Consider the following 27,765-nt stretch of genomic DNA (forward strand, 5'->3'; position numbering starts at 1 on the left):
ATATATATACACATGTTGAAGCATTCATAAACCACAATCCATTAACCTTAGATTAGAACATAATTGTAGTTCTCTTGACCAGATCTACAAAATACCATGGGTAAGTCTGCCCACCATCTTTGGGTTCACCCCCCATCCTTTGGACCACATATATATAGGAAAAAAAATAATCTCGGGCACTACCTCAAACCCATGCAAGGGGGCTACCACCCCCCTTTAAACCCCTTGATATGGGGAGCTTCCCTGTCCCCCTTATGACCTCCCCGCATGTGTGGCTAGTCATGGAAAAAATATAACACACACCCAACAACAAGTACTAGTGTACTGTGAACTAAAGGAATCAACCCAAGTGAGTAGATATCTTGTTGATTATATTTTGTTTATTTGGAAGACTGAAGATCTAAAGGAGTAGATCTCAAGCCCTAGATCAGTCAATGGATAGGCTGTGTATTTTTGTATACTATGTATACTAGTTATAATATTGATATGAAGGGCCATAATCCCCAGTACAAGAGCCTAATTTTTCTTATTGAAAGACTATTAGAAAATGAGAATTTGTGCTCAATATATCTATGTACTTTATTGATTTCACTATTTTATACTTTAACTGTGCAAAGTGCATGTAAGTTGGGGGTTCTTAGTGTGTTCGTGTGCATGGTTAGCCATAGACCATCTTTAGGGGTTATGGAAAATCCAACATGGTATCATAGCTACTTTGAAGGCACGTGGATTAGAGTGTGCACAAGAAGAAACTACTAGACATGGATAAGAAGGTTCAGAAGAGAAGGTTCCTTTTCTTGGACAAGGTAGCTTCATGTGGATGGTTGGTTGATGTTGTGATAATATCTTCATTGGGTTGTGGAGTTGCACATATGGCAAGAGAGCCATGTGAACATGAAGTCTTTGGCCTAGGAGGATGAGATTTCTTGCAGAGTTGATTTGAAGTGGTCTATAGTTTATTAGACCCAATGTTCAACCACAACTCTAGATTTAATTTGGGAGGACACAAATTTATAGCAGCACTTTCTAGGAGGGAAAGAAAAATGAGCCAATGGAGGTTGTGTGGACTCTAAGGAAGTCTAACTTCAGAGGGAAACTGCAAAGGAATGCTAGTCACCCAAGGGAAGTCTGAATCTTAGGTTCTAATGAGATTGAGGAGTTTTGATCCCTTGCAAGGACAATCACAGGCCATGTGACAAAACTCATAGTAGTGCAAGGAGAGGTCATGTTACATGTGAGGACAATCATGCACTATGCAAGTTAAATATTGATCAATTATTAAAGAATACATGAAACGTGTAAGGACCATTATAGATACACAAGGGAAAGTCATGATTCATGCTAGGAGAGTCATGGGTATGCAAGGAAATTGATGGTGCTAGAAGCATGAAGGAAATACCTTCCTCACTAAGGAGGGAGTTTTGTAAATTTGGGTAGCTCGACAGGTATTTATGAGTGAAGGAAACTCATAAAAAGTAGTAACCTGGAAAATTTACCCAAAGTTGGGGTTTTGACCCAAAGTAGTGGGTTTTGACCCAATGTAGTGGGTTTTGGACCTAAAAAATAATTTTTGTATTCTAATGGGTTGGGAGGTTAAAACCCTAAAGATCTAGAGTTTTCCTAAATTACCTAAAAGAAAAGTATAAGTAGAGAGCCTAAGGAGAGACTCATTGTATATAAGTGAAACAACATTCACTTATGGAGATCATTTTCCCTAAAGAATTTGTAGATCTAGGAGAGGAACTACAACTTTCATAAGTAGGACGAGTTGAAGTGTCTTTCTATAGGCCGAGGGTTCTATTGTTTGACCGCAACAAGATATGACTGTCTAGCAAGGAACCATGGCCTAGTTCTGGAAGGTCGAGAGTAGTGTGAGGCTTGTTAAGCGCTGATGTTGGTACCTAGTATAGGCCCAGCCTCAAGATGCTTTGATCAGTGCTAGAAAACTGGTCATGATTGGATAATAGATAGACAAAAGGGGAATGAGGGTTTTTAAGGGTAGTCCAAGGCTTACATGAAGGCATCCAAGGCCTAGAATAACTAGTTCAGGTTAGAGAGGAGGCTAAGTAGATGTTAGTAGGGTGTATTTTTTATTTGTAGTAGCATCGAATGTGCTCTAGCCATGAAAATTGGTGGAGAGGCTAAATAACATGAGATCTCCAAGACCCAGAAATGGTTTAGGGAAATTCCACCCGGTTAGAGAGATATTAAATTAAGTAATATTTTTTATGGAGTTCCTAAGTCTAAACTTAGAAAAATTAAAATATTAATGAGTATTAATATAAAACTAGGTGAGAATGTTTTAAATGACATGGATCAAGCCAAATCTAATCTTATCTGTTGATTAGAGACTTAATCTCAGCTGTTGAAGACTCAATAGGAAAAGTATAAGAGGACGCTTGAGGGTCAGTTAGAGATACACCAAGATTGATCAGTGAGTTAGATTTTCTGGAGCAGGGTTTGCTGAGAAAATTCGAACAAGTGATCTATGTTGGAGTGAGGGCAATGAGTACATAATAGAGAGACAAAGATAGTGCCATAGGGCCAACGCAGTGATTGAGGAAGCTATGTAGAGGAAATATGAACCACGCAAAGGCAGCTAAAGATTGCGCAGAGGCCGAGGGCTATGTGGGTGACACAAAAAGCTAGAGAGTTGAAACAGATAGGTAGAAGGCTAGCGCAGAGGGTTATAGAGCTACACAGAGGCTAGCAGGGCTGACGCAGAGCCTTGAAGAAGCATCGAAAGTATTTTTGTGTGGAAGACTAGTGTTGAGAAGCTGAATATCTGCTTTCGAGAAGAGCCAGTTTGGCACCCTAGTTGTACTCAAGAAAGATTCTTAATAATAAAACCCTCAGAACCGCTGCACCGGTTTTCCTGCATTGGGTTTTTCTGGGGATGATTATCCAAAAATAATGGTTTCCCTTGTGTGTTTGTCTATTATTTCAGTTGATGATCTATATATGAGTTGAGACTGCATTTGTGTTTATTTTCAGTATTTATATGGATAAATAACTTGTTAAGGAATAAACAAGTAGGTGAAATAAACCAAATAATGTAGTAGAAATTTCTTACGTGTTAGACTTAGAAATTTCAACATGGTAGCAAAGCGTTGCAGATCACAGGAGGACTAAAGGAACCAACAGAATCAGAAGTATTTGCAACAGTAGCAGCTGTCCCGAGAGATAGAGCTGCTCCTAAGCAGAAAGCAACAGAGAAGGAGTGACGCAGAGGGCCTACATCATCATTTCGAGCTAGAGAGAAGGCCAGCGCAAAGGTAGAGAGAGGGATAAGACAATCATGAAGAGCCACATCATCCTAATTAGTCAAGTAGGCTTGACGCAGTTGGACAAAGGAGTGGTTTGATCTTTGTCGGGATTGCGCAGAGTTGGAGGGCTCAGTTTCTTTAGTTGTTGGGGCATAGAGAGTTGTGGGAAGATTCTGGATTAGGAAGCTGGTGGGGTGTTTTTGCTGTCGAAGTAGAACAATACCTAACGAGACAAAACCAAGGTAGAGGGAGTCGGTACCTTGATGGATTTCTAGCCAAGAAATTCAGATCCGAGTTGCAGTTGCAAAGAGGATCAGAGAGGAGTGGATCAACAGTTGGTGGGAATATTTCCATCAGGGAAATCAAGACTCAGAGGGAGTCTAGAATAGAACTTCCAGGAGGGAAGTCGAGACTCAGAGGCAATCCATAAAATGAGTGGAGATGGAAATGAATGGACTGAGGGATTAGGACAGGTTGGATGGGGCCTCCAACTTGTCATCTAGAAGGTCAGGATCCTGTCTATTCTAGATAGACATTGCATCGAGGGCTTCACCTTGAGAACCATGGCTATCCCAGTTGACCCAACTAATAATGAAAGGTATGAGGATGTAATGGTGAAGGAAAAGTGCATAATCCTTGATGGGGTCAAGTATCATGTAGTACTGCATATTGCCGAGAAGAACATGGCAAAGGAGATGTGGAATACCTTGACGACATTGTATCATGGAACTTAGATGCAGAGGAAGATGTTGTTGGAGAATCAGTTGTGGTCGTATCAGATGCAGAAGGGGGAGCAGATAGATCTATACCTCATCAGGTTGCAAGAGATTCGGGACCAACTTACTTCCATAGGGGCCACACCAAATCAAGAGTTCATGGTGAGGATAGCCCTGAATGAAGTCTCCAAGGATTGAGATACATTTGCACAAAGCATTTTGGGTAGAGCTGATCTTCCAGGATGGGAAGAGATGTGGGAAGCTCTTCACCAAGAAGAGATCACACAGTTGACCAAGGTAGGAAGTAGCAGCAAAGGAGGTCGAATCAAGAAAGAGGAGGAGGAGGATGCGGCTCTGGCATCTGCGAGATAGCAGGGGAAGGGGAAGAAGAAGGACATCTCCAAGGTGAAGTGCTTCCACTGTGGGGAGCTGGGTCATTATGCAACTGAGTGTCCAAGGAAGAAGAATAAGGGAGAGGCTTCTGACTCCAAGGCAGATCCAGCTAAGGCGGAGAAAGAAGTCGAGACTGATGACGACTGTGACATGAGTGCTCATGCACCTCTAGAGGGGATATGAGGAGACATCAAGTTGTATTCAGGAGGACTATAGAAGATGAGGGGCAGGATCCTTGAGGTACCCAAACTCTTGGATCATAACAGACTATAGAAGCCTCAAATGATAGTAGGAGGATGACAGATGTCGGTAGAACCAAAATGAAAATGGAATGACAAGGCAATGCTAGAGTACAGAGGTCTGTAGCAATGCAGTGGGGGTTGGTGAAGTGCAAGATGCACAGAGGTGTTTGCAGCAACACAAAGCCAGTAGAGCACGCACATGATAGCAACAGAAGTAGCTTCAGCATCAGGAGGCTACCAGACTGACAAGGATGTCATTATTTGTGTAGATGAGTTAATTACTTCTCAATAACCGAGTTGTAGTGCAGTAGTTAGTAGCGGTAATGCTATAGGTAGCATGATGCAGCATGTTGAGAGAGAATTGCAGTGTAGATGCAGTGTTGGGAGGAAGGACCAGCAGCAACACAAATGCAGAGGGAGATGTAGTAAAGATGTAGCAGTGGCAGTGGCAGAGCCATGGGCAGTAGTACAAGAGGTAGTAATGCAGTGGATGTTGGGCAGCAAGCTAAGCATGAGCATAGGTACCAGTGTTAGAGGATCAATGTGATGTTTAGTGGTGGAGCATTACAAGAGCACATTCCTCACTAAGAGGGAGTGTTTATTTGTGGTAGCATCGGATGCGCTATGGCCATGAAAATTGGTGGAGGGGCTAAAGCACATGATATCTCCAAGACCCAGAAATGGTTTGGGGAAATTCCACACGGTTAGAGAGATATTAAAATAATTAATATTTTTAATGGAGTTCCCAAGTCTAAACTTAGGAAAATTAAAATATTAATGGGAATTAATATAAAACTAGGCAAGAATGTTCTAAATTACATGGATCAAGAAAAATATAAACTTAGAAGTTGATTAGAGACTTAATCTCGGTCGTTGAAGACTCAATAGAAAAGTATAAGAGGAGGCTTGAGGGTCAGTTGGAGATGCACCAAGATTGACCAGTCAGTTCGATTTTTTGGAGCGGGGTTTGCTAAGAAAATTAGAACAAGTGATATGAGTTGCAGCGAGGGGAATTGAGTGCATAGAAGAGAGGTAGAGATAGTTCTAGAGGGCCAGTGCATTGATTGAGGAGGCTACGTAGAGGCAGCAGGAGCCACGCAGAGTCAGTTAGACACTGCGCAGAGGTTGCGGGGCCTACGTGAGTGACGCAGAAGGCCAGAGAGATTACGCAGAGAGGCAGAAGGCTAATGCAGAGGGTTACAAATCTACGCAAAGGCTATCAAGGTTGACACAAAGCCTTGGAGAAGTGCAGGAAGGATTTTTGTGGGGAAGACTAGTGCTGAGAAGCTGAATATCTGCTTCCGAGAAGAGGTATTACTGCCATGTAGAAATCTCTATTGGGTGAGCCAGTTTGGTACCCTAGTTGTACTCAATAAAGATGATTAATAATAAAAGCCTCAGAACTATTGCACCGTTTTTCTCGCATTGGGTTTTTCTAGGGATGATTGTCCAAAAATAGCGATGTCCCTTGTGTGTTTGTCCATTATTTGAGTTGATGATCTGTATATGAGTTGAGACTGCATTTGGGTTTATTTTCAGTATTTATATGGATAAATAACTTGTTAAGGAATAAACAAGTAGGTGAAATAAACCAGATAATGCAGTAGGAATTTCTGACGTGTCAGACTTAGAAATTTCAGCACGTATCTGAACTTTATTATACAGCAAGGCCATCTGCAAGGAATTTAAGGGTAGATATATGATAGAAGGTAGGGTTGCATCCCTTTGGATGCTCCAAAAGGAAGGTTTTAATCTAGATAACGAGGTCGAGTGAGATCAGACCTAGCCAAGGTTTATTAAACAAGCCACTTTGGGTCTAGGCTATTGTAGTAGCTTGTTGAGGCATGATAGGAGAAGTTTGTTGGAAATTGGAGGCCAAGAACTACACAGTAAGTTGGCATAATGTAGGTTGAGGACAATAATATTAGTCAACGTACAAAAACTAATCAAGTGAGCCCTAGGTACAGGGAAGAAGGAATCCAAGAGATTTAGATATAAAAGAAAAGGCTGTGTAGTTTTAAAAGGTCATATTTGTGGGTAAAGATGCAAATCTAAAGGAATGAGGGTTTGTGCATGAGGGACAAGGTTGATATTTGGTTCAAATCTACAACAAGAGTGCATAAAAGATAAAGGAGTCTATAAGCTCATATAAGAGGTCGAGAATAGCCAAGGTAGAGATCTAAAGGAGCAAATCATGCATAAAGGAAGTCTGTAGAAACATAAGGAATTGAGGCTACAACAAGGACAACAAGTACTAGTGTATTGTGGGCTAAAGGAATCAACCTGTGTGAGTAGATATCTTGTTAAATTTATTTTGTTTATTGGGAAGATTAAAGATCTCAAGAACCGTATTTCAAGCCCTAGATCAGTCAATGCATAAACTGTGTGTGTTTATATACTATGTATACTAGATCTAGTAGTGATCTAAAGGGTCATGATCCCTGGTATAGGAGCCCCATGTTTTCTTGTTGATGGACTAATAGAAAATGAGATTTTGGGCTTAATATATTTGTGTACTTTATTGATTTCATTGTTGTATATTTCTACTGCGAAGTGCTTGTAAGCTGGGGGTTCCTAGTGTGTTTATGTGCATGGTTCGCCATAGACTAGATCTAGGGTCTGTTACCCACCATGTTTTGGGTGCTATCCCTAGGAGAATGTTTTTTCCAATATGGTCCTCAACAAGCAACCATCATCCCGTTGTAGCCACCAACTAGCTCATTGTTCCATTTCTCCGCCACCTGTGCCATCCATGCGGTCCCTTGCCCATCTACCATGATCGTATGTTTGAGGGTGGGCCTCCCGAACCTAAATGTATGCCTTGTCATTTGGAAATTGAGTAGTGTAGTTTTTTATCATGGACACTTATGGGCATGGATTAATGGGGGGATTCGACAGAAAGAGTGAGCTATTTCTTTGCTCTTGTCCTCTAGACCCCTTTGGATATTAACCTTGTATTCTAGTCCTGTGGAATCTCTTTTACTGACCATTTGGCTTTAGGGATACTATTTCATGGGAAACCCTTATTTTGGTTGCATGGTCCCACTCCCTTATCTGCATATATTACCCCCTTTCCACTCATTATCACCCCATTTATCATTTCTCCCACCTGGGTCCACATTCCTCCACTGTGTCCACATATGTCTAACTCACCCCTTCCCCTTGCCCACACCTTGGTTTAGGCCTAGAATGATGCCTTGGAGGTTAATGCAGCTAAAAAGAAAGATAAAATCATACTTGGCCACATTCAACAGGAAAATGTACAACAAAGTGAAAAATATGGTCGAGACAAACACATTTAGCATGTGGCCAAAAGCCAATACATGAGCTCTACCCCATCTTCATGACCATCACCCTGGTTCCTATAGGTTCTATGAGCCTCCTTCATCATATAGGAACCCATGGTTGTCCCAACACCTGGTGGGCCATGAAACACACTACCTTAAAGGGGGTATTCATTGTTATATCTTATGCGTCATGCTCCTACCCCTTGAGCCCCGAGCAGTTAATCAAATAAAATCATAAAAAGGAAAAAGGAATATAAAGAAGGGTGGAAAAATAAAGTTTGGGGCACCTCGTGTACCACGATTTCTCCCTCATATACATTATAAACCCAAGTGTGGGCTTCCCTTTTATCAACTACCCTTGTACCCCATAATGTGGCCTAGGGATTCCCCTTCTCATCCCCTACTTCAGTGACCTATCTATCACATGCCACCACCTTTTGAAGGATGTACCTTGAACATATTATCCCCTTTAGAAGTAGAAACCACCTAATAGGATACTTGGTTAACCCACTTTGGAGTTTAGGAGACATTGTCACATCCTAAAGCCCATTATGGAAGGATAGGCCATTATGATTTCCCCACCTATGGTCCATGGTTGGTAAGCTCATTTACTGAATTTCACTATTGAATTTTTGTACTAGAAGGATAGGGGACACATTAGATCTTAGGCAGGATTTCAGATGGTTTCCATCTTGGGTTTGATCTCCCTATACGGGGTCTTAATACTCCAGAGGGCTACATTGGCACATGTAGGGTGTGTGTTGAGAGCCATGGGCCTCCACAACATGTGAAAACACTCCATTCATCCCCGAGGATGGTCAGATATGCTCGAGATACTCCCATTGGACGAGGAAGATGCACCTGGTTCGCCTATGCCTAATCGACCCCAAAGATATACCATACACTTGGCAATTGACCCAGGACTTGTACGATGATGTGAAATCCCCTACACCATCATCAAAGCCCTTTCATATGATCTAAAAACATCTTCAACTCATTTGGAGACCCATGATGTTATTATTGTGCCCCAACACCCATTGGGAGCACCACAGGTTTTTTGTTTGCACAACAAGGGGCCAACCCCTTTTCCATCACTTTTGAGGGTCCTATTCTTCACTATGGTACCCATGAACTTCATCATACCTATTAAAGGGCCCTAGTACATGCATAGATTATTATTTGACCTCTTGAGAGGCTTATTCTTTCATTTGTGAGCTAGTTTGGTGGGCTTGTCACCAAAAGTTAGATCATTAGCACATTATTTTATTTTTAGGGCTTATGTAGGCCATATAGACTAATTCAAACTCCTCATTAGTGTATAAATACAAGTGAGATGAGCTCATTTTCTTATCATGACTTTGGATGGTATCTCTTCTCTCTCTTGAGAATTTCACACTTTTTCCCTAAGGATGAATTGGAGCTTTATAGATGAGTTTTTATGTGTGGATTTGGTTTATCTTATCTTGGAGATTATTTATTTTCAAATTATGGATGGTTGGATATATTCTATTGCATGTAAGTGTGTGTTTTTAATTCTATTATTGTTTTACTTTGTCATATATATTGAACTGGGTTTTCGCTATTTTTAGGGCTAATTGTTGCATGCATTTACTTCTTAAATTGTGGAATTTTGTGTCTATATAGAATCTCTCAATGTATGGGCCATTTAATTTGAATGAAATCTCCTAGGTTTAATTATATCAACAAATTTATCTTGATAATCCATTACCTTTTGCACATCGAAATATAAAAGCTGCAAAATTGCATCTCTTTGACCTAGAAGGCTAGTGAAGTAGTCTTGAGGCCTCCTTCACTAAGAACCAAAGGTCCTCATTCATCTTTTATCATATAATCCATTATCCCAAGACTAAGGCACTAATCTACCAAGAGGTGGTCACCTAAAATCAAATCTTTTTCACCTTTCCCTATGTCTAGCAAAGTCGAGTCACATAGGGCATCATTTTCCCAAAAAAGTAGCCTTCCAAAAAGTTTGATCTCCTAGCCTCTCCTGCACTGGTGTCTCCTCAAGACCTCCTCCAATTTTGAAGCCATTCCAATGGTGGAGTTGTGATAAAAACCAAGCCCTATCTCTGAGATCAAACTTTTCCCTAGTATCCCCAAGGCTAAAACCTCATAGGATCAATTCAACACTTTTAAGTGAATATTCTTTCTTTGATCCTTCCCTCTCCCTTTTTGGGTTAACAACATCATTGACTTCTAAATTCTTACCTTCTAACCTAGGATGGGTCCACTAGGTCTCGTGTGGTCTCATTCCTTTGAAAATAAAAATCTTTAAGAACTATTCGGGATACGAATTTAAATAAGGATTTTAGGGATTGGTATACTCTTTCACAAGTCATATTCCCTAAATGTAATCCTAAAATCATCCCATCCTTCTCCTAGAAGACAATTTACCTTGACTAGAAAGAAATCAAGCTCTATCCTTTAAACTCTTCTGGAAAGGGATCATTTGGGTCACTCCACATCCCACTTATTGATTTATCCTTCATTAGTGACTACATAATATACAAGGTCTCCTCCAATCGGTGAAAGTTCGTAAATAGCAGGGAGCCTTAACTGAGGTGATAGTGGGATAAGCCTCCATTTGTTGCCCTTGGTCTAGCATTTACCCTCTAGGGTTCCCCCTTAGTTCCCCTACTAGTTTGAGTGATAACAAGACCTATGGAAAATACAACATGGTATCAAATCCACTTTTCAAGCACATGGATCAGAGTGTGCACAGTAAGCAACTACTAAACATGGAGTGTAAGGTTCAACAAAGAAGGTGCCTTTTCTTGGACACGTTAGCTTCAAGTGGACAAATTGTTAATGATGAGATAATATCTTGATTGACTTGTGGAGTTACACAGATAGCAATAGGGCCATGTTTACATGAAGTATTTGACCTAGGAGAATGAGATCACTTGTAGAGTTGAGTTGCAATGGTATAGAGTTGATTAGACCCAGTGTCCAACCACAACTTAGGACTGACTTTGGAAGGACACAAGTTTAGTATCAACTCTTTCCAAGAGGTAAATCAGAATGATTTAATGGAGGTTGTGTAAACTCAAAAGGAGTCTAACTTCAGAGGGAGATTGCAACAGAATGTCAACCACCCAATGGATGTCTGAATCTTTAGGTTCTAACAAAATTGAGGTGTTTTCAGTCCATGCAAGGATAATCACAAACCATGTGAGAACATTCCTGGTGGTGCAAGGAGAAGCCATGTTGCATGAGAGGAAATTCATGCACCTGAAAGTTAAATATTTCTCAAATACTAAAGAATTCATGGCACATGCAAGGACTAATATCACTACGCAAGGGAAATGCATGGCTCATGTGTTGAAGAATCTAGGGAAATTTAGGTTAATAAGATTCTTCTTCCTATGATAACTACTTGTGAGGTACTTTTTAATTTTTCTTATTAGCACAATCTTCTCTTGTTACTATTAGAGTGTGTTTACTTACTTCATCAAATAGCTACCAAAACAAAAGAGATAAGAACACAAGATGTTGGCTCTCTTCCAGGGCTAAAACCTCTCACTCTTTGAGAGGAAAACTTGCACAAATTCTTCTTATAGAGATTCCAATTGACGAATACCAAGACCATGACCCTTGACCTATTAGGCCACTCCAAGACCAAGACACTAATCCTCTTCTTTTTCACTGCTAAGATCATCATCATTGCTGCAACACTGAGGCCATCAATACTGCACCACCAAGATCTTCATTACTGCTGCAATATCAAGGCCATCACTCAGATCATTATTGTTGCAACATTGTTTCACCTTCATAGAGATATTTTATCATAACAATGAGATCTTATACTGAGATATGTACATATAGGAGTGTTGCATCTAGATACACCGAGATCATGACCTTCCATCAATATCATGACTATGTCTATTTGATTACTTATATGTTGAGATTATAACTGTATTTGGAATGTATGTCGAGACATGTATGCTAAGACAGAGTGTGTCACTGTGGGATCATCGATATCCTCATCATGTGATTGTGTCTAGAGAGTATGTTGAGAGTATATTACTGAGAGATCTTCATAACACATATGTTGAGACTATGACTGCATCTTAGTATGTCGAGACAGTGGTCATTAATATTGTTAGGAGGCTGAAACATCACCTCTATGATACCCATCTGAAAAACACAAAGATCCTTCTCCATTCGAAAACCTGAGCTACTGTACTCATCCGAAATGTCTAAACCACTGTACTTATATGATATTTCATAGGATCCAAGTTTTGTCTTCCTGTAATGTGGATCTCACATGAATATATATAGTGGTTAGTTATGCATATAAGGCAACATGAGAGAGGGAACTGTTGTGTCTCCTTAGTTGAGTTGACATGACTGCTTTTTACACTATTTGGAGGTCGACTTCTTCAAGAGGGATTGTGCTTATCTTTAGAGGGTTGTTATACATTTCTATAGACTTGTATATAGGCTCAAGAAGAGCTTATTCATACATGACATTGACTCTTTGACTTATAAATCCTAAGTCTCTCAATGGGAGCCATTAACAAATAAACCTCTTGCTCATGAAACCCATGCAGCAAGGCGTATGTTGGGATGGGGTTTCCTGGGTCAGTTTTTGGGCAAAAGCACAAGTTTTGATGTGAAAATATGTAATGTCTCCACGAATTGTGAATGCGGAACGCGGAGTTAGTTAAGAGTCAAAAAGGGTTTTACCCTTGTTTATGTAAACATGAGTCGGTTTTGAAGATATACCCATGGTTCGCGGACCATGGGATTGTATAAGTAGTTGTGTCTTAGAGAGTCTAAGACAGATCTATGTCTTTGTCTATGGGTATGAAGAAAGGAGTCTAGCATAGAGAAGTAAGTCCTAGAGGGGGAAAAGGCTCTATAGCTGTGTGCGCAAAGGCCTAGAGTAGTGTCTGCAACTGAGTGCGCGGACCCCTGCAGTTGAGTGTGAAGGGAAGTTTTGAGTCTATAACCTTATATTGAATATCAATAAAGAAGATTGTTGGAAAATTCATATGTTTTATCTCTTTACTTCTATTATGTATGATTGCGATATATGATGTGATGAAATGATGTCTTTATAAAATAATGATGTATTGATGTGCGAATTTACTTGATCCATCTTATTAACTGAACGCAATTAATGTTAAGTGATTACGCAAAGATCATAACACTTTCTGTTAAGTTTATTGAACACTTGGGTAGATCTGAGCACATACTGATCCAAGAGTAATCTAAGGTGCGTAAGTGTCTAATTGTTCTGCTCAGGGTTTGCAAAGGCCGATCGTAGGACTTCGCAGAGATCTAAAGACCGTTCGAAGGGAATTGAAGTACCAAGCCTTAAGGGCTTACATATCTGCGCGAAGTCAGATCTAGGGCATAAAAAGACATCACACTGATCTCTAGATGTGGAAACTTGGTTCTAGCATCCCCCCATAGTGCTTCGGGTGATACTTTAGTCCACACTCCACGGATCGATGCCAAAAGGGCTAGTAGTGTAGGGATTTGTTTGGCGCAACTAACTTTGAACCTGGGTCAAGCCCCTTAAGCCAACATCATAACAAAAAAATATATGTCTTTTATTTCATCATTTACAAATATCATTTCATTATGAATACCGAACCCAGTTACACTTTCTTCAACACTCCCTATTCATAATGGTACTTGGTCATTCTCAATATGAAGATTTTCTCATAAGAAGAATCGGATTGTTAACCCATTTGTATAGAATCATAGTAACCAATATTGTTTCCACAGCAAGGCCTTGAATGACAACTCTATCTCTTATCATATTAGAGCACAATGTTGGTGAGATCAATGACTATAAACACCTTCATCATTGTCTCTTGATGTACATACCCACCCAGGTGTTCACTAAGTATGACCTTCTAGGACTATTCTTCTCTTGGGTTCCCAGCCCTCAAAGAATATTGATCCTCTTGCCTACTCTTCTCTTGGATGCCCTACACATCCACAAAGAGCATCAAATGCCAAATGATTACCCAATCCTCCATTTTTTTTTCCCAAGTGAAGACAAGAATGTTGTGTCTATCTCTCCCTCTCAACTAGGGAAGATATGTCCATTCCTATAAAGGAATGTACCCAAGCTCCTTCTGACTAGGAACTTGACCAAGCTTCCTCTTAATTAGGGACTTGTCATAGCTCCCTCTTAACTAGGGACTCTCCTTTTCATCAACAACTTCTTCTTCATGGGTCCTTCAGCTACTTGATCAATTTCTTTTCTTGATGTCATGAAATTTAGTCGAGCTTCTTTCTTGTAGGGAATTAGCCATCGATCACTTTCCTCTTTGGTTCATCATGTCATTCCTTTCTCCATTGAAAGTGGCCTTCTTGATAACATTATGGAACCTTCTTCATATGGCTACTTCTTTATGATTGTGCTTCTTTCAGTAATTTCCATCCACCACATGAATGCTAGTTGTATTTGCACTTACAACTCTTGTTCCAGTAGCCTTGCATGAACTCATCCAGATATTATTCAAGAAATCAAAACATAACATTAAATCAAATTGTACCTTTGGGGATGGTTCTTCATCATGACATCTTCCTATAAGTATCAACATCCTGTATACATGTTGAAACATCTGCCAAATATATCCATTGTCAAGGGTCTCCATATTTTTTTTCAGACTTCCATCAAAACCTTCATATCTTTCCGAGAGATCTCCTAGTCAAATCTTCTTGGTCTTTTGGATGTTGATTTCCTTCATCATGGTTGCATATCTCACAATCTCTTCCTTCCTCACACATTCCATTCCCAGGAGATTTCAATCAGAGTTTCTTAATTGTAGTCAACCACCTCATACTTCATATGAGGAAATATTATTTTTATTTCAACGATTGTGACTTATACCTTCCTCCATCCTTTCAGAGGAGGAGTTCCTTTTTGTCTTGATCATGCTTCTCAAGATAGAAGTAGTGATCAATGTTACCTACAACCATACATCATGACTTTATAACATTAATACAAGAATACATACCTCATTTTACTTTTAGGCCATCTAGGCTTCCTCCAATAGCTTCCTTGATTGAAAATATCTTCAATTCCTTGATCTGCTTCATCATACCATCATCCCATGAATTCCATAAGTTGGAGCTCCTGATGAAACACTTTCTTCCTCTCTAGATTAGTGATCCCTCTGATGAGGATTCCATCAGAGAATCTTGAGGATATTGCACATCCCCATTTAGCAGATGTTTCCTTTTTGACTTGATGTATGATGAGCCTTGTCCTGGATGACTTCTTCCTTTCCTTCAATGTCCAATGAGGTTCCCAAGAGTTATATACTTCATGGATTTTTCCCTTCATGATTCCCATAGTGAGGTCACGAGCTCTTGTTGCTAATGCTTCCACGCTGCATCTTATTATCATGGTTATATCTATAAAAAAATATTTAGGAGCTTATGATAGGACCCTTTTGTGAGGGATACCATCTCGATCATAGTAGAGATCTGTTACTCCCTCTTTCCTTGGCCCTTTTCTTCAGCTTCCTCCATCTTTCTGATGATATGAGCTTCTTTCCATAATTTTTCCATAGCCTTGAATCTTAGCTATACTATGTTGTCTTGTTTGAGGACCAAGCGTCCCTTTCCTTTCGACACATATTTGAGTCCTTTAACCTTCAACAATTTTTCCCTCAACTTGTCTTTTTATATATAACATAGAGACCACAAGTTGTTGAATGAGGTAACTTTATTGTCATTTATTACATTTCTTATCGGTTAGTGCATTTCAGAACAATGATGATTATCTTCTTATCATCTCTCCTAGATCTCCCAATTGAGATCTTATGAAGATATTCCTTCATTCTTTGATACCTTCAATCAGGTCTAAGTGATATGACCTTCTTCACTGCATTTTAGAGAGTATATCTTCTAGCATTTCATATATCTCTTTTGTGTCTCCTCTCCTACTACATAGGGATGAGAGGACCTTTGACTTTTTCATAAGAATCCTATGAGTCCTTTGATCCCTTTTCCATGCATTCAAACAATTCTTGACCTTTAGAGATTTTCCATAGATATCAATGACTTCTCTTACGGGGACTATATTCATCCTCCCCTTTCTTTTATGCAAGGAATTTTGATGACCCAACCAATTTATAGATATCCTTGCAAACACAAAGTCATTTAACTAAACTTGATTATAAAATGAAAGATACTTACTTGACAAGTGAAGATGAACTCTTCTACTTGATCACTTTGGTGATGGTTGATGAAGATGTATTAGAGGTTCCTCTTGGATGATCTTCTTCCAGATGAAAAATCATTTCTTTAATATAAAAGGTTTCTCCTTTTGATGAGGATAATTTTTTGCTTCTTCGGATGATCTTCTTCTAGGGAAAGGAGATGATCCTTTCTTGTTTTTATAACCTTGAATATGACAATGCCTTCTTTCTTTCAATATGCTTTGTAGTGTAGATCAGGACTGCTTCTAGGGTTTCAAATTTCTCCAAGATGATGTGATATTTGATTTTAAGGTCCTTCAAGCTACCTTGCTTTGTATACAAATTGATGAGGGCCTTGGTGGCCTTTTGATGATGACTATAGAGATAAAAAACAACCTTTTTGTTGCAGACTACTCCTTCGATCTAGATTTTGATCAAAATTAGGGTTTGATTCTTCAATTTAGATCTTGATCCTTTTCTTTGACATCCTTCAACTTTATTTGATGCCCTTCTTGAAACTTGATCCTTGAATGTCTCTTTGCTTCCCTTCCTTTGACTTCAACACCTTAGCTCTGATACCATGTTGAAGAATCTAGGGCAATTTAGGTTAATAAGATTCTTCTTCTGATGATAACTTCTTGTGAGGTACCTTTTACTTTTTCTTATTAGCACAATATTCTCTTGTTATTATTAGAGTGTGTTTACTTACTTCATCAAATAGTTACCAAAACAAAAGAGACAAGAACATCAGATGTTGGCTCTCTACCAAGGCTAAAACCTCTCACTCTTTGAGAGTAAAACCCACATAAATAATTCTTATAGAGATTCCAATTGAAAAATACCAAGACCATGACCCTTGGCCTATTAGGCCACTCCAAGACCAAGACACCAATCATCTTCTTTGTCACTGTTGAGATCATCATCATTGCTGCAACACTAAGGCCATCACTACTACACCATTGAGATATTCATTACTGCTGCAATATCAGAGCCATCACTGAGATCATTACTGTTGCAACATTGTTGCACCTTCATAGAGATATTTTATCATAACAACGATATCTTATACTAAGATATGTACATATAGGAGTGTTGCATCTAGATACACCGAGATCATGACCTTCCATCAAGATCACTACTATGTCTATTTGATTACTTCTATGCCAATATTATAATTGTATTTAGAATGTATGCCGAGACATGTATGCTGAGACAGAGTGTGTCAGTGCAGGATCACCAATATCCTCATCATGTGACTATGTCTAGAGAGTATGCCAAGAATGTATTACCGAGAGATCTTCATCACACATATGCCGAGACTATGACTACACCTTAGTATGCTGAGATAGTGCTCATTAAGACTGTGAGCGGGCTGAAACATCACCTCTGTGATACCCATTTGAAAAACACATAGATCCTTCTCCATCTGAAAACCTAAACTACTGTACTCATCCGAAATTTTTGAACCACTGTACTTATCCAAGATTTTAGAGGATCCGAACTCTAACTACCTGTAATGCAGATCTCACATGCCTATATATAGTGGTTAGTCATGCATATAAGCCGACATGAGAGAGGGAACCATTGTGTCTCCTTAGTTGAGCCTACATGACTTATTTTTAAATTTTTTGGAGGCCAACTTCTTCAAGAGGGCCTGTGCTTGTCTTTGGAGGGTTGTTAGACATTTATATAGACTTGTATATAGGCTCAAGAAGAGTGTCTTCATACATGACATTGAATCTTTGACTTATAAATCCTAAGGCTCTCAATGGGAGCCACTAACAAATAAACCTCTTGCTCATGAAACTCATGCAGCAAGGCATTAAAAAAATGTATTTCTTTTATTTCATCATTTATAAATATCATGTCATTATGAAGACTGAACCTAGTTACACTTTCTTCAACAGCATGCAAGGACACTCATGGGTGAGGAAGGAAAGTGATGGAGCTAGAAGCGCGAAAGACACACCTTCCTCAATAAGAGTGAGTGTTGGAATTTTGGGTAGCTTGAAATTTATTTCCGAGAGAAGGAAACCCACCAAAAGTAGTTGGTTTGGGAAATTTACCTAAATTTGGGGTTTTGGACCCAAAGTAGCAGGTTTAGGACCTAAGAAAATAATTGTTTATTCTAATGGGTTGAGAGGCTAAAACCATAAAGATATAGAGTTTTGCTAAATGACCTAAAAGAAAATTATAAGTAGAGAACCTACAGAGAGGCTCATTGTACACAAGCGAGATGGACAACATTTGTGGAGATAATTTTCCCTAAAGAAGCCACAAATCAAAGAGAGGAACCTTAACCAGCATAAGGAGGATGAGTTGAAGAGTATTTCTAAAGGTCGAGGGTTCTATTATTTAATTGTAATAATAGAGTAATGCCTAGCAAGGAACTGTGGCTTGGTTATGGAAGGTCAAGACTGGTGAGAGACTAATTAAGGGTTGACGTTGGTTCCTAGGATAGGTTGTAGCCTCAATATGGTTTGATCAATGCTATAACAGTGGCCATAGGTGGATAATAACTAGATAAAAGGGGGTCAAGTGTTACTGAGGGTAGGCCGAGGCCGACAAGAAGGCATCCACTGCCTGAAAAAGTTGTTCAAGGTCAAGGAGGAGGCTGAGAAGCTACTAGAAGGTGGATCTAAGCTATGTTGTATAGACCACAATGTTAGTAGGCCTGGAAAGGATATCTACAAGGATTTTAAGGGAAGACCTATGATATAAGGAAAGGTTTCAATCCTATGGATGCTCTAAAAAAGCAGGTGATCATTGTCTAGGTAACAAGGGTGAGTGAGATCAAACCTGCCAAGGTCTGCTAAGGAGGTAGTTTTGGGATCTAACATGGTGTAGTAGCTTGTTGAGTAAAGATAAGAGTAGTTCATTGGTGATTAGACACCAAGATCTACATAATGAGTTGGAAAAATGTTGTACGAGGATAATAGTATTGGTCAAGGTACAACAACTAATCAAGTGAGCCCTAGAAATAAGGAAGAAGGCATTTGAGTGCTTCAAATATAAAAGAAACTACCATGTAACTGCCAAAGGTCAGGTCTATGCATAAAGAGGAAAACCTAGAGGACTGAGGGTTTATTCATGAGGGACAAGGTTGATCTATGGCTCAAATATACCACAATAGTTCACAAAAGATAGAGGAGTCTACAAGCTCATATATGAGGCAGAGGACAACCAAGGCATAGATCTAAAGGAAAATATCGTGCATAAAAGAAGCCTGTAGTAGCAGAAGGAATTGAGGCTACATCAAGGACAACAAGTACTATTGTACTGTGGGATAAATGAATCAACCCAGGTGACCAGATATCTTGTTGATTGTATTTTTTTATTGGGCAGATTGAGGATGTAAAGAAGCAGATCTCAAGCCCTAGATCAATCAATGCACAAAATATGTATTTTTGTATACTATGTGTGACTAGTTGTACTAGTGATCTGAAGGGTCATGATCCTTGGTACGAGAGACCCATGTTTTCTTATTGATGGAATAATAGAAAACAAGACTTTGGACTCAATATATTTGTGAACTTTATTGATTACATTGTTGTATATTTCCACTGTGCAAAGTCATTGTAAGTTGGGGGTTCCTAGTGTGTTTGTATGCTTGGTTAGCCATAGCTCAGATTTAGGGCCTATGGAGAATCCAACAAAAAAAGAGTTGTCTATATCAAATTCTTATTAGTTTCCCTAATTCTTTCAACTTCATTAGGAGACAAATATTGAAAATCAAAAATATTAGAAAATTCAAGTCTATTTTCTCCATGAATAGTGTTATCAAAATATTGTTTTCCCTTCTCTTTTTCTTCATATATATATATTTATATATTTTTTTGAAGTAAAATTTCTTTCCTAACCTTGTTTTTTTATGTAATAGTAATCACAATAGGAATATATCGCCACATTAGAAAAAAACTAAATTACCACAATGGAAAACAAAAAAAATTGTTTTCCCACACTATCTAGTAAAATGAAATTTTCTCACCAAAGTTATGGACATGAAGTACACATAACTTTTTACTATATCACATTAAACTGTTAAACGCACATGGGAGCAAGAACAATATGAATGATAAATCATGAGAGTACAATTTTTATTAACAAGAGATATACATTTATAGTACATTATGTAACCATAGGGTTTCACATCCCAAGGTCTCTTAGACTACTTAGTCTATTCAGCTTCCACACTAACCCATTTAGGATTAGGTGTCCAACATCCCCCCCTTAATCCGAAGGGTTATGTATGAGTCCAAGAAGAGAGCTGTAATACAAAATGTGCAAAAATGCATGGCAGCACAAGGATGAATGTGCTCTCTGAAATGTTGGTATAAAGGGCGGTGGTTTAAGGATGACCACCAACACTGGAACGCTTAGTGCAGTTCCTGGAACTCTTCCAAAACTGGCAAGAAACTGAAGTCTTCTGCTAGAGGAAGTGATCCTATTGTTTTAAAGAGGGAAACCTTCAACCATGAAAGGGAGGCCTCACCTCGCATAAAAGGGAGAACTTCAACCTGAAAAGGGAAGTCTCAACCTGTGATGGTTTAAGGATAACCAACAACTCTGGAATGCTTAATGAAATTCCTGGAACTCTTCCAAATTTGGCAAGACGTTGGTGTCTTCTGCTAGAGGAAGTGTTCTCAATTTTGTTCCTGGAATTCTTCCAAAACTGGCAAGAAGCTGAAGTCTTCTGTTAGAGGAAGTGTCCCAGATTGCCAACTGAAGGCATGTTCAGGGGCATCTTTTCTTCTGGCTACAACTCTAAATCTGGTATGGCAAGTTGTGGCTCAGGCTCGCTTGATGTGGCTTTGAAGCTTGTATATGACCATCATTCCCCCCCTGTCAGATACAAGGTGAGATGATGGAGAAAACTCAGCTGCAAGACTTTTCAATACTCTGGAACAAGTTCTGACACGTGTTTGGAATATCTTCTTGGCTGTTGATGCCCATTGCCAAGAAGCGATCCATCCAAGATGAATCTTTGTTCTTGCAGGACGTTTTTTTTTTAAGCATCTGTTTGAAGAATGACTGGTTTTATGACAGTCCTTACATGGATGAAGATCAAAACAGTGATCTTTCAAATGGCCAACTTGGTCACAGTGTTGGCATTTCACAATCTGTTGTTGTTGTTGTTGCGGTGGAAGAGGAGTAGAATCTGGAACAGCTGGAGGTGAACTGTCATGAGGAGCAGGTGAACTGTCATGAATAAATCCAACACTCTGAAACTGAATGGGCTTTGAGTAGTCTGGAATATGAAAGGACAAGTCCTTGTCATATCCAAGACCGGTTCTGTGCTTGTTGTAGACAAGCTGTTCCCAAGGTCTGATGATGGGCTTGGGAAGTGCAGACTGAGTTTCTGCATCTGCATGTACAACTGCTGCTTTATTTGAATGAACGCTAACATTATTGACTTGCTGCTGATGGGTTGCAGTCTCAATGTTCTGAACATAAACATGTCCAGAATGATGATTCCTCTGTTTTAATTCTTCTTGCTATAGCTGAGATTCAATTTGCAAAAAATCAATCTTTTCCTGTGCATATTGTAAGGATTTTTGAATATCTCTGAGAGTGTTTTTGTTGACTTTGACTGTACTTCCATCAATAGATAAGATTAGAGTGCTTAATAACTCTAATAATCCATGATTTTTCTCCATTATTCAGACAATCAAATCAACAATGTATTTGTAAAAACAATCAAATGACCAAAAATGCACTCCCCCCCCCTTTTTTTTGTTTTAGCCTCCAATGCACATTCCTTTAGATATCAGTCCACCCTTATAAGCATGAGTACAATAATGTTTAGTACTTATTTATTTGCTTCACACAGAGATATAACTAAAAAATAGCGATATCTGGAAACATAAGAGAAAACGGTACTGAAATATAGAACCTCAGTAGAATTTCCAACTGTATAAGATGAAGATTTCCCACTTTTGCAATACCCAGAAATTGTACCCAAGAGCAACTTTTTCCTCTGACATTGTACAGTAGTGGTTTCAACCACTTGAGTATGACAAGCTCGGTCTTCTGCAATTTTATGCCAATACGAGCTCCTAAATTCCACAAGGAACCCCCAAAGACAAATTCCCACAAGCCTTCAAACCTAACTTAGTCTCAGTTTATTCTGTCCTGGGACTTACGACGACAATGAGCTCCCAATTGCTATGTATAGTAGCTCAACAATCTTCTGTCACCCTGTGAGCACACATTCAGCCAGACTTCCACAATTTGACATTGAGTGATATTGACTTCAACAAGAGGGGATAAATGCCAACGATTAGTGGCCAATGCCTCTGGTCGCATGAACCTCTGCATGCAACAAAAATTCGCTCCAGAACAATTATTATCTTGGTATATCAGGTGCTCAATATACAGTTCGATTTCCACCAACTATGCAAATTGGGTTCGATTGCCTGTTGGTTCAACATATATGTTGAGATCAGGACTAAGGGAAATATTTGCAAAAAATTACACTCTTTGCGTCACCCCTTCAGGCAAGGGAAAATATGTTCGGTGTTTGATGGCTTTGCCACCAACACAATCGCACCAGACATGCAGTTCAATCACAACTTTCTCCCCTGCGTCAAGACTTCCGCGCGGTTCTTGCATCACCAATTGTCTTTGCACCGAAAATGAACGCAACTCCACAAAATGTGTACATGGACTGAACAAAGGAAGGCTCCTGATCTCCTGAGAATAAATCACACCCAATTAGATTGCTAACCTCAGAAACTTGGTCCGCGACTCTCTTGAACAGTGGGTTCGATCTTCATAATTCGGCTCGTTCAAAATAAATGTTAAACTCAACCCAATTTGGCATGGAGGCTCGGTTAGGTCACGACTCTATCAACAATCAACGAGCCCACACTTCTGCTAAACAACGAATACGCTCAGGATATCGAAATCCCACGTTGAAGATTCTGCAGACGCTAAAGCTATCTCTCGACCTCCTGAGGATGAAATTCTCAGTCAAACGCATATAATATTCAATTCAACCGCGCTTTCTCTTATACCGAATTTCCACATCATTTTCTCATTCCGCCTTTACACTGCATGTAGACTTGGCAAACTGTTCCAATCTCCTTACGCAGAACAGTTACACAAAGAACCTTCAATCGATTTCCTTGTCCAACGTTGTCCAATCGAATTCCATTCGATTATATACCATCAGGTCTTCAAACGCTCTTCCGGTATTTCTTTAACGCTGTAATTCGACTTTGCCAGAGTGTATTTCTTCAGAGCCTTCAATTCAATGACTTTGCCAGCTTGTTAACTCATGTTCCTCCTCTGCAATTCCAAATGTCAATTCACTGTATACAGAAATTGAATTATTAAACTGATCACCTCCGTATAGATTATTGTGAATGTCAGACAAAAATGGATTCAATCGATTTGACTTCAAGAACAGGTCTGAGGTGCGCTTATATATTGCTATTCTTAATCATCCTTGCCGCATTTACCAAGAGTTTTCAATTCCAAATTGTATAATTGAACAATTCTTCATATATGCATTCAAAATTCAACATAAGAATGTCCCTACCCTACAACACAGTCCTCAACGCACACGTGGAACATTTCAAAGTACAGTTTGAACTTTTCAATGCAATAGGAATCTTCAACGCACCAAGTGCACTATACAACACTCACCATAAGTCATTACGCACAACACTCACTGTGAAATGCACCGTGCCTCATGTCAGGACCATAATCAACAGAGGAGCAAAAATGGCATAGTTATTCAATGGACCAACTAACAAGACGCACCGAAAGATAGAATGCAAAGGGACAGAGGAAAAAGGGATCTCACGGTTCTTTGAATCCGGTGTATAAAATTATAATTCGAAAACATTATTTTACAGTACGCTTCATGTCATGTTCCCTGCAATGAAAATGAATACGATGGTAAGACTTTTCGCACCTAGAACCATAACACTGACAACATCAGGTGTATGCCTCAATTGGAAAGGAAAAGAAATGAATATGAACCATTCAATATCGAACCATAACGCATTCAACAGGTGCTGAACCTTCATCAATGGTGGCGTGTCAGACTCAGTGCTAAAACAGGAAAAGACAGTGCTATGATTTAATATACAACAGCGTTCAAACAACGCTCATACCAGTGTTCAATTATCAGCATGTCAGGCCAGTTCAACGCACAACATTAATATTCAACAGCCATTCAATAATGATACCAACGCAGCGTTAAAATTCAACACCATTCAAACGCACAACGTTAATATTCAAACGCATTCAACTATTATGGGACAGCGTTAATATGATATGGACAGCGTTCAAATGGAAACGCATTCAAATGTTATGGGACAGCGTTAAACAGATATGGACAGATGTGCAGCGCTGGCAGAGGCAGGTTATTTCAGGTCTGAGGGGAATAAGGCAGATTATTACGACTGAGAAGATTCAGAATGGTAGAGAGAGGCCAAAAATGGCGGTGGAGAAATGACAGGTTACAGCTAAAATTTAGCTGAGAAAATATTCATGAAATGATCTGCACATACACATAAGGGCCATAAAACAAATGGCTCAAAAATAATTATGCAGGGCAGGAATACGCCTGCTCTGATACCATGTTAAACACACATGGGGGCAAGAACAATATGAATGATAAATCATGAGAGTACAATTTTTATTAACAAGAGATATACATTTATAGTACATTATGTGACCGTTGGGTTTCACATCCCGAGGTCTCTTGGACTACTTAGTCTATTCAACTTCCACACTAGCCCATTTAGGATTAGGTGTACAACATTCATTCTAATCTCTATTCCATTGCAAAAGACTTTATTGGAGGATGTGTTTAAATACCTTATAGTTTGGATACACATAAAAACACTTTTAATTTTTTTTTGTATTATTACCTATATACCCATTATTAATTAAATTATTTCTTTTAACCTTTCAAAACAAAAAAAATTTCAAATTATTTCATTTTTACTTGATAAATTGCATTGATGCATAGTTTATCTACATTAACAATTTGTCATTATTTCCAACTACATATAAAAACAATGACATGACTCAATAGTAAAATTTGTTTGGGCACCCATCATGAATCACTTTTTCTATATTGTACAAAGTCAACATCTAGGCAGGGGTTGTTAAAATAATTATTAGTAAGAGAAGAAACCATGGTTCGTCTGAAATGTGAGGGAAAAGATAATATTTTCTGAAATGTATTCTCTGGTCAATTCAATCAAGGGAAAATTCACATTGGATTTTTTTTTTTTTTAATCAAATTAGTGATCTTATCAAATCAGTGATCTATCATGTTTGAATGCTATCCAATGCATTCGAATTTTTTTTTATTTTACCTATCAAATTAGTGATCTAGCATGTTTGAATGCTATCCAATTCATTGGATATTTTTTTAATTTACCTATCAAATTAGTGATCTAATTCATTCCTCTGCATTGTTATAATGCCACCATTATCATAACTATGGCACCTTATCGTTAGTTCGTAGAGATTATAAAAAAGTCATTTCCAAATTCAGTATTCAGAAATGTTTTAAATGCTGCTTATTTAATGAAATTGAGAATCTCAAGTAAATTAACCTATGTTTAACCCTCACTACGAAGATTCCTGGGTTAGAAATTTTGGTTGGTTAACTCATACTTTTTTGCCCTGAATTATTTTATGTTAGTTTACCAACCACATTCTCTACATTGAAAACCTAATATTTCCAAAATCTTGTAGTCAATTCTAACTCATAAAAAAAACATATTTTGACAAAGAAAAACATATGTTGACATCCTTTATATTAGTATTCTTAATGAAATAAAATAATGGTAGAATAAGACAAAATAAATGTATAAAAAACACATATTTGTATGAATGCATTAAATATTTTAACCATGTCATGAATATATTTAGGAACACAATAATATAGGATGTAACAAGACAATTAGACTAGTTTACCCAACATTATTATTTGTTGCAAGGAAGGAAATTAGGTATCTTTCAACCAACGTTGTTTTATAATGAAATTACATAATTGTGATTTAAAGTAGATTTTGAGCACAATAAGGTATATTGTAGTTAAATGAGATATATTATTACAGTATGATGGAGATTAATTGATTTATGGCTTACTATTATATATTTCATACGGATAAGGATGTCAATAAAAATAGGTCATAAATAAAATCAATGTTATCATAGCAAAGTGATAATTACAAGAAACTTCATCTTGTTCAGCTTGACTCCTTACTAGGCCGACATAGTTGAACGGATGGGGCTTTAGAGGCACTAGGTGGTTTAACCTAGCCTTGTTATCCAAAAACCTGTGGAGAGTATTTAATGAGCAGGGAATTTGGCAATGGATTATTTTTGGAAAGTATATTTAGCAATCTTTCTTGGAGGATTGGTTGCAGTTAGGAATACCTCCAAAAGCAGGATTTCATACATCTGGCATGGCTTAATGGTTGTTAAACCTTGGCTTTGTCGTAATATTTGCTGGCAGGTGGGTAATGGAGGAAAGGTACACATAGGGTTGGACACCATTGGACACCATCAAAGGATTGATTGGGGGTCATAGCCTCTCTACTCATGTCATTCTTATTTTGAATATGTAGGGTGTTCATACATTATCCAATATCGGTGCTCCTCACCCCTCTTTTCTCTCCAATTACTTGGCCACACACTTGGGAATTAGGCCTCACGAAGGATTTTGAGTTTGAATGGGAACTATATTGCAAATCCTTATTTGATGTTGGGATTTCTCTATCCCACAAACAAGACAAGATAGTGTGGGGTAGGCATATTCCTGCAGGTTGCATTTCTGCCAAAGAAATCTACTTCTACATCTCCATGAACAACCAACCTAGGATCTATGCTGATTAGACAATGCTTATGTGGAAAGGGGATGCCCCATTCAAACTCAAGTGCTTCTCTTGGTTGACCGTACATAACCACATTCTTACTTGGGAAAATATAATGAAGAGGGGTTTTTTGGGCTCGGGAAGATGCCCTCTTTGTGGATTGGCTTCTAGAGATTTCTCTCGTCTTTTCTTGAATCTCGCATTTGAAACTAATATCTAGGGGGGAGTCACTAATTTTCTTAAGGTTAATGTGCTGGTAAATATATCATCCATCATTTCCTGCCTTGTCTTTTGGACCTCCAGGCTGAAAGCTCATAGGGACATTTCTCTGTATGTCTTTTGGGGTATTTGGTGTTCTAGGAATGCCTGCATTTTTTAGAACAAGGCTATAGATGTATCGATCACTGACCTCAAGATTGTTTCCTATTTCCTGGAGGTTGGCCCATGGTGCCCAAAACCCTCCAAGCACTCTGCTTAATATAAGGATATGGGGGATCATTTCCCCATTGGTTTTAGCGGATGGGTTGTGTGGATGTGTCATTCTCATTAATATGTGCCCTTCTCACTCCTTTCACTTATTCTGGCATGCAAGGCCTGGTACAAACTTCAAGGTAGAAGTGGTGGCCTTAGGGGGGTGCTCCATTGTGCTGCTTGACTTTCCATAGAAAAGATTTTCGCTGTCGGCAATTCTAAGTTGGTCATTGTGTGGGTGCAGGGATGTATCTCTATGGAGGTTCCTACTTCATATCATTGGATGGAAAATATCAAAACCTTATTTCCTTCCTTTCCTAAGGTTTCCTTTCAACACATTTATTAGGAGCA

Source organism: Pinus tabuliformis, chromosome J, assembly GCF_031772625.1.
Source record: "Pinus tabuliformis cultivar Carrire ecotype Pingquan chromosome J, CPIR1, whole genome shotgun sequence".
Lineage (NCBI taxonomy): Eukaryota > Viridiplantae > Streptophyta > Pinopsida > Pinales > Pinaceae > Pinus > Pinus tabuliformis.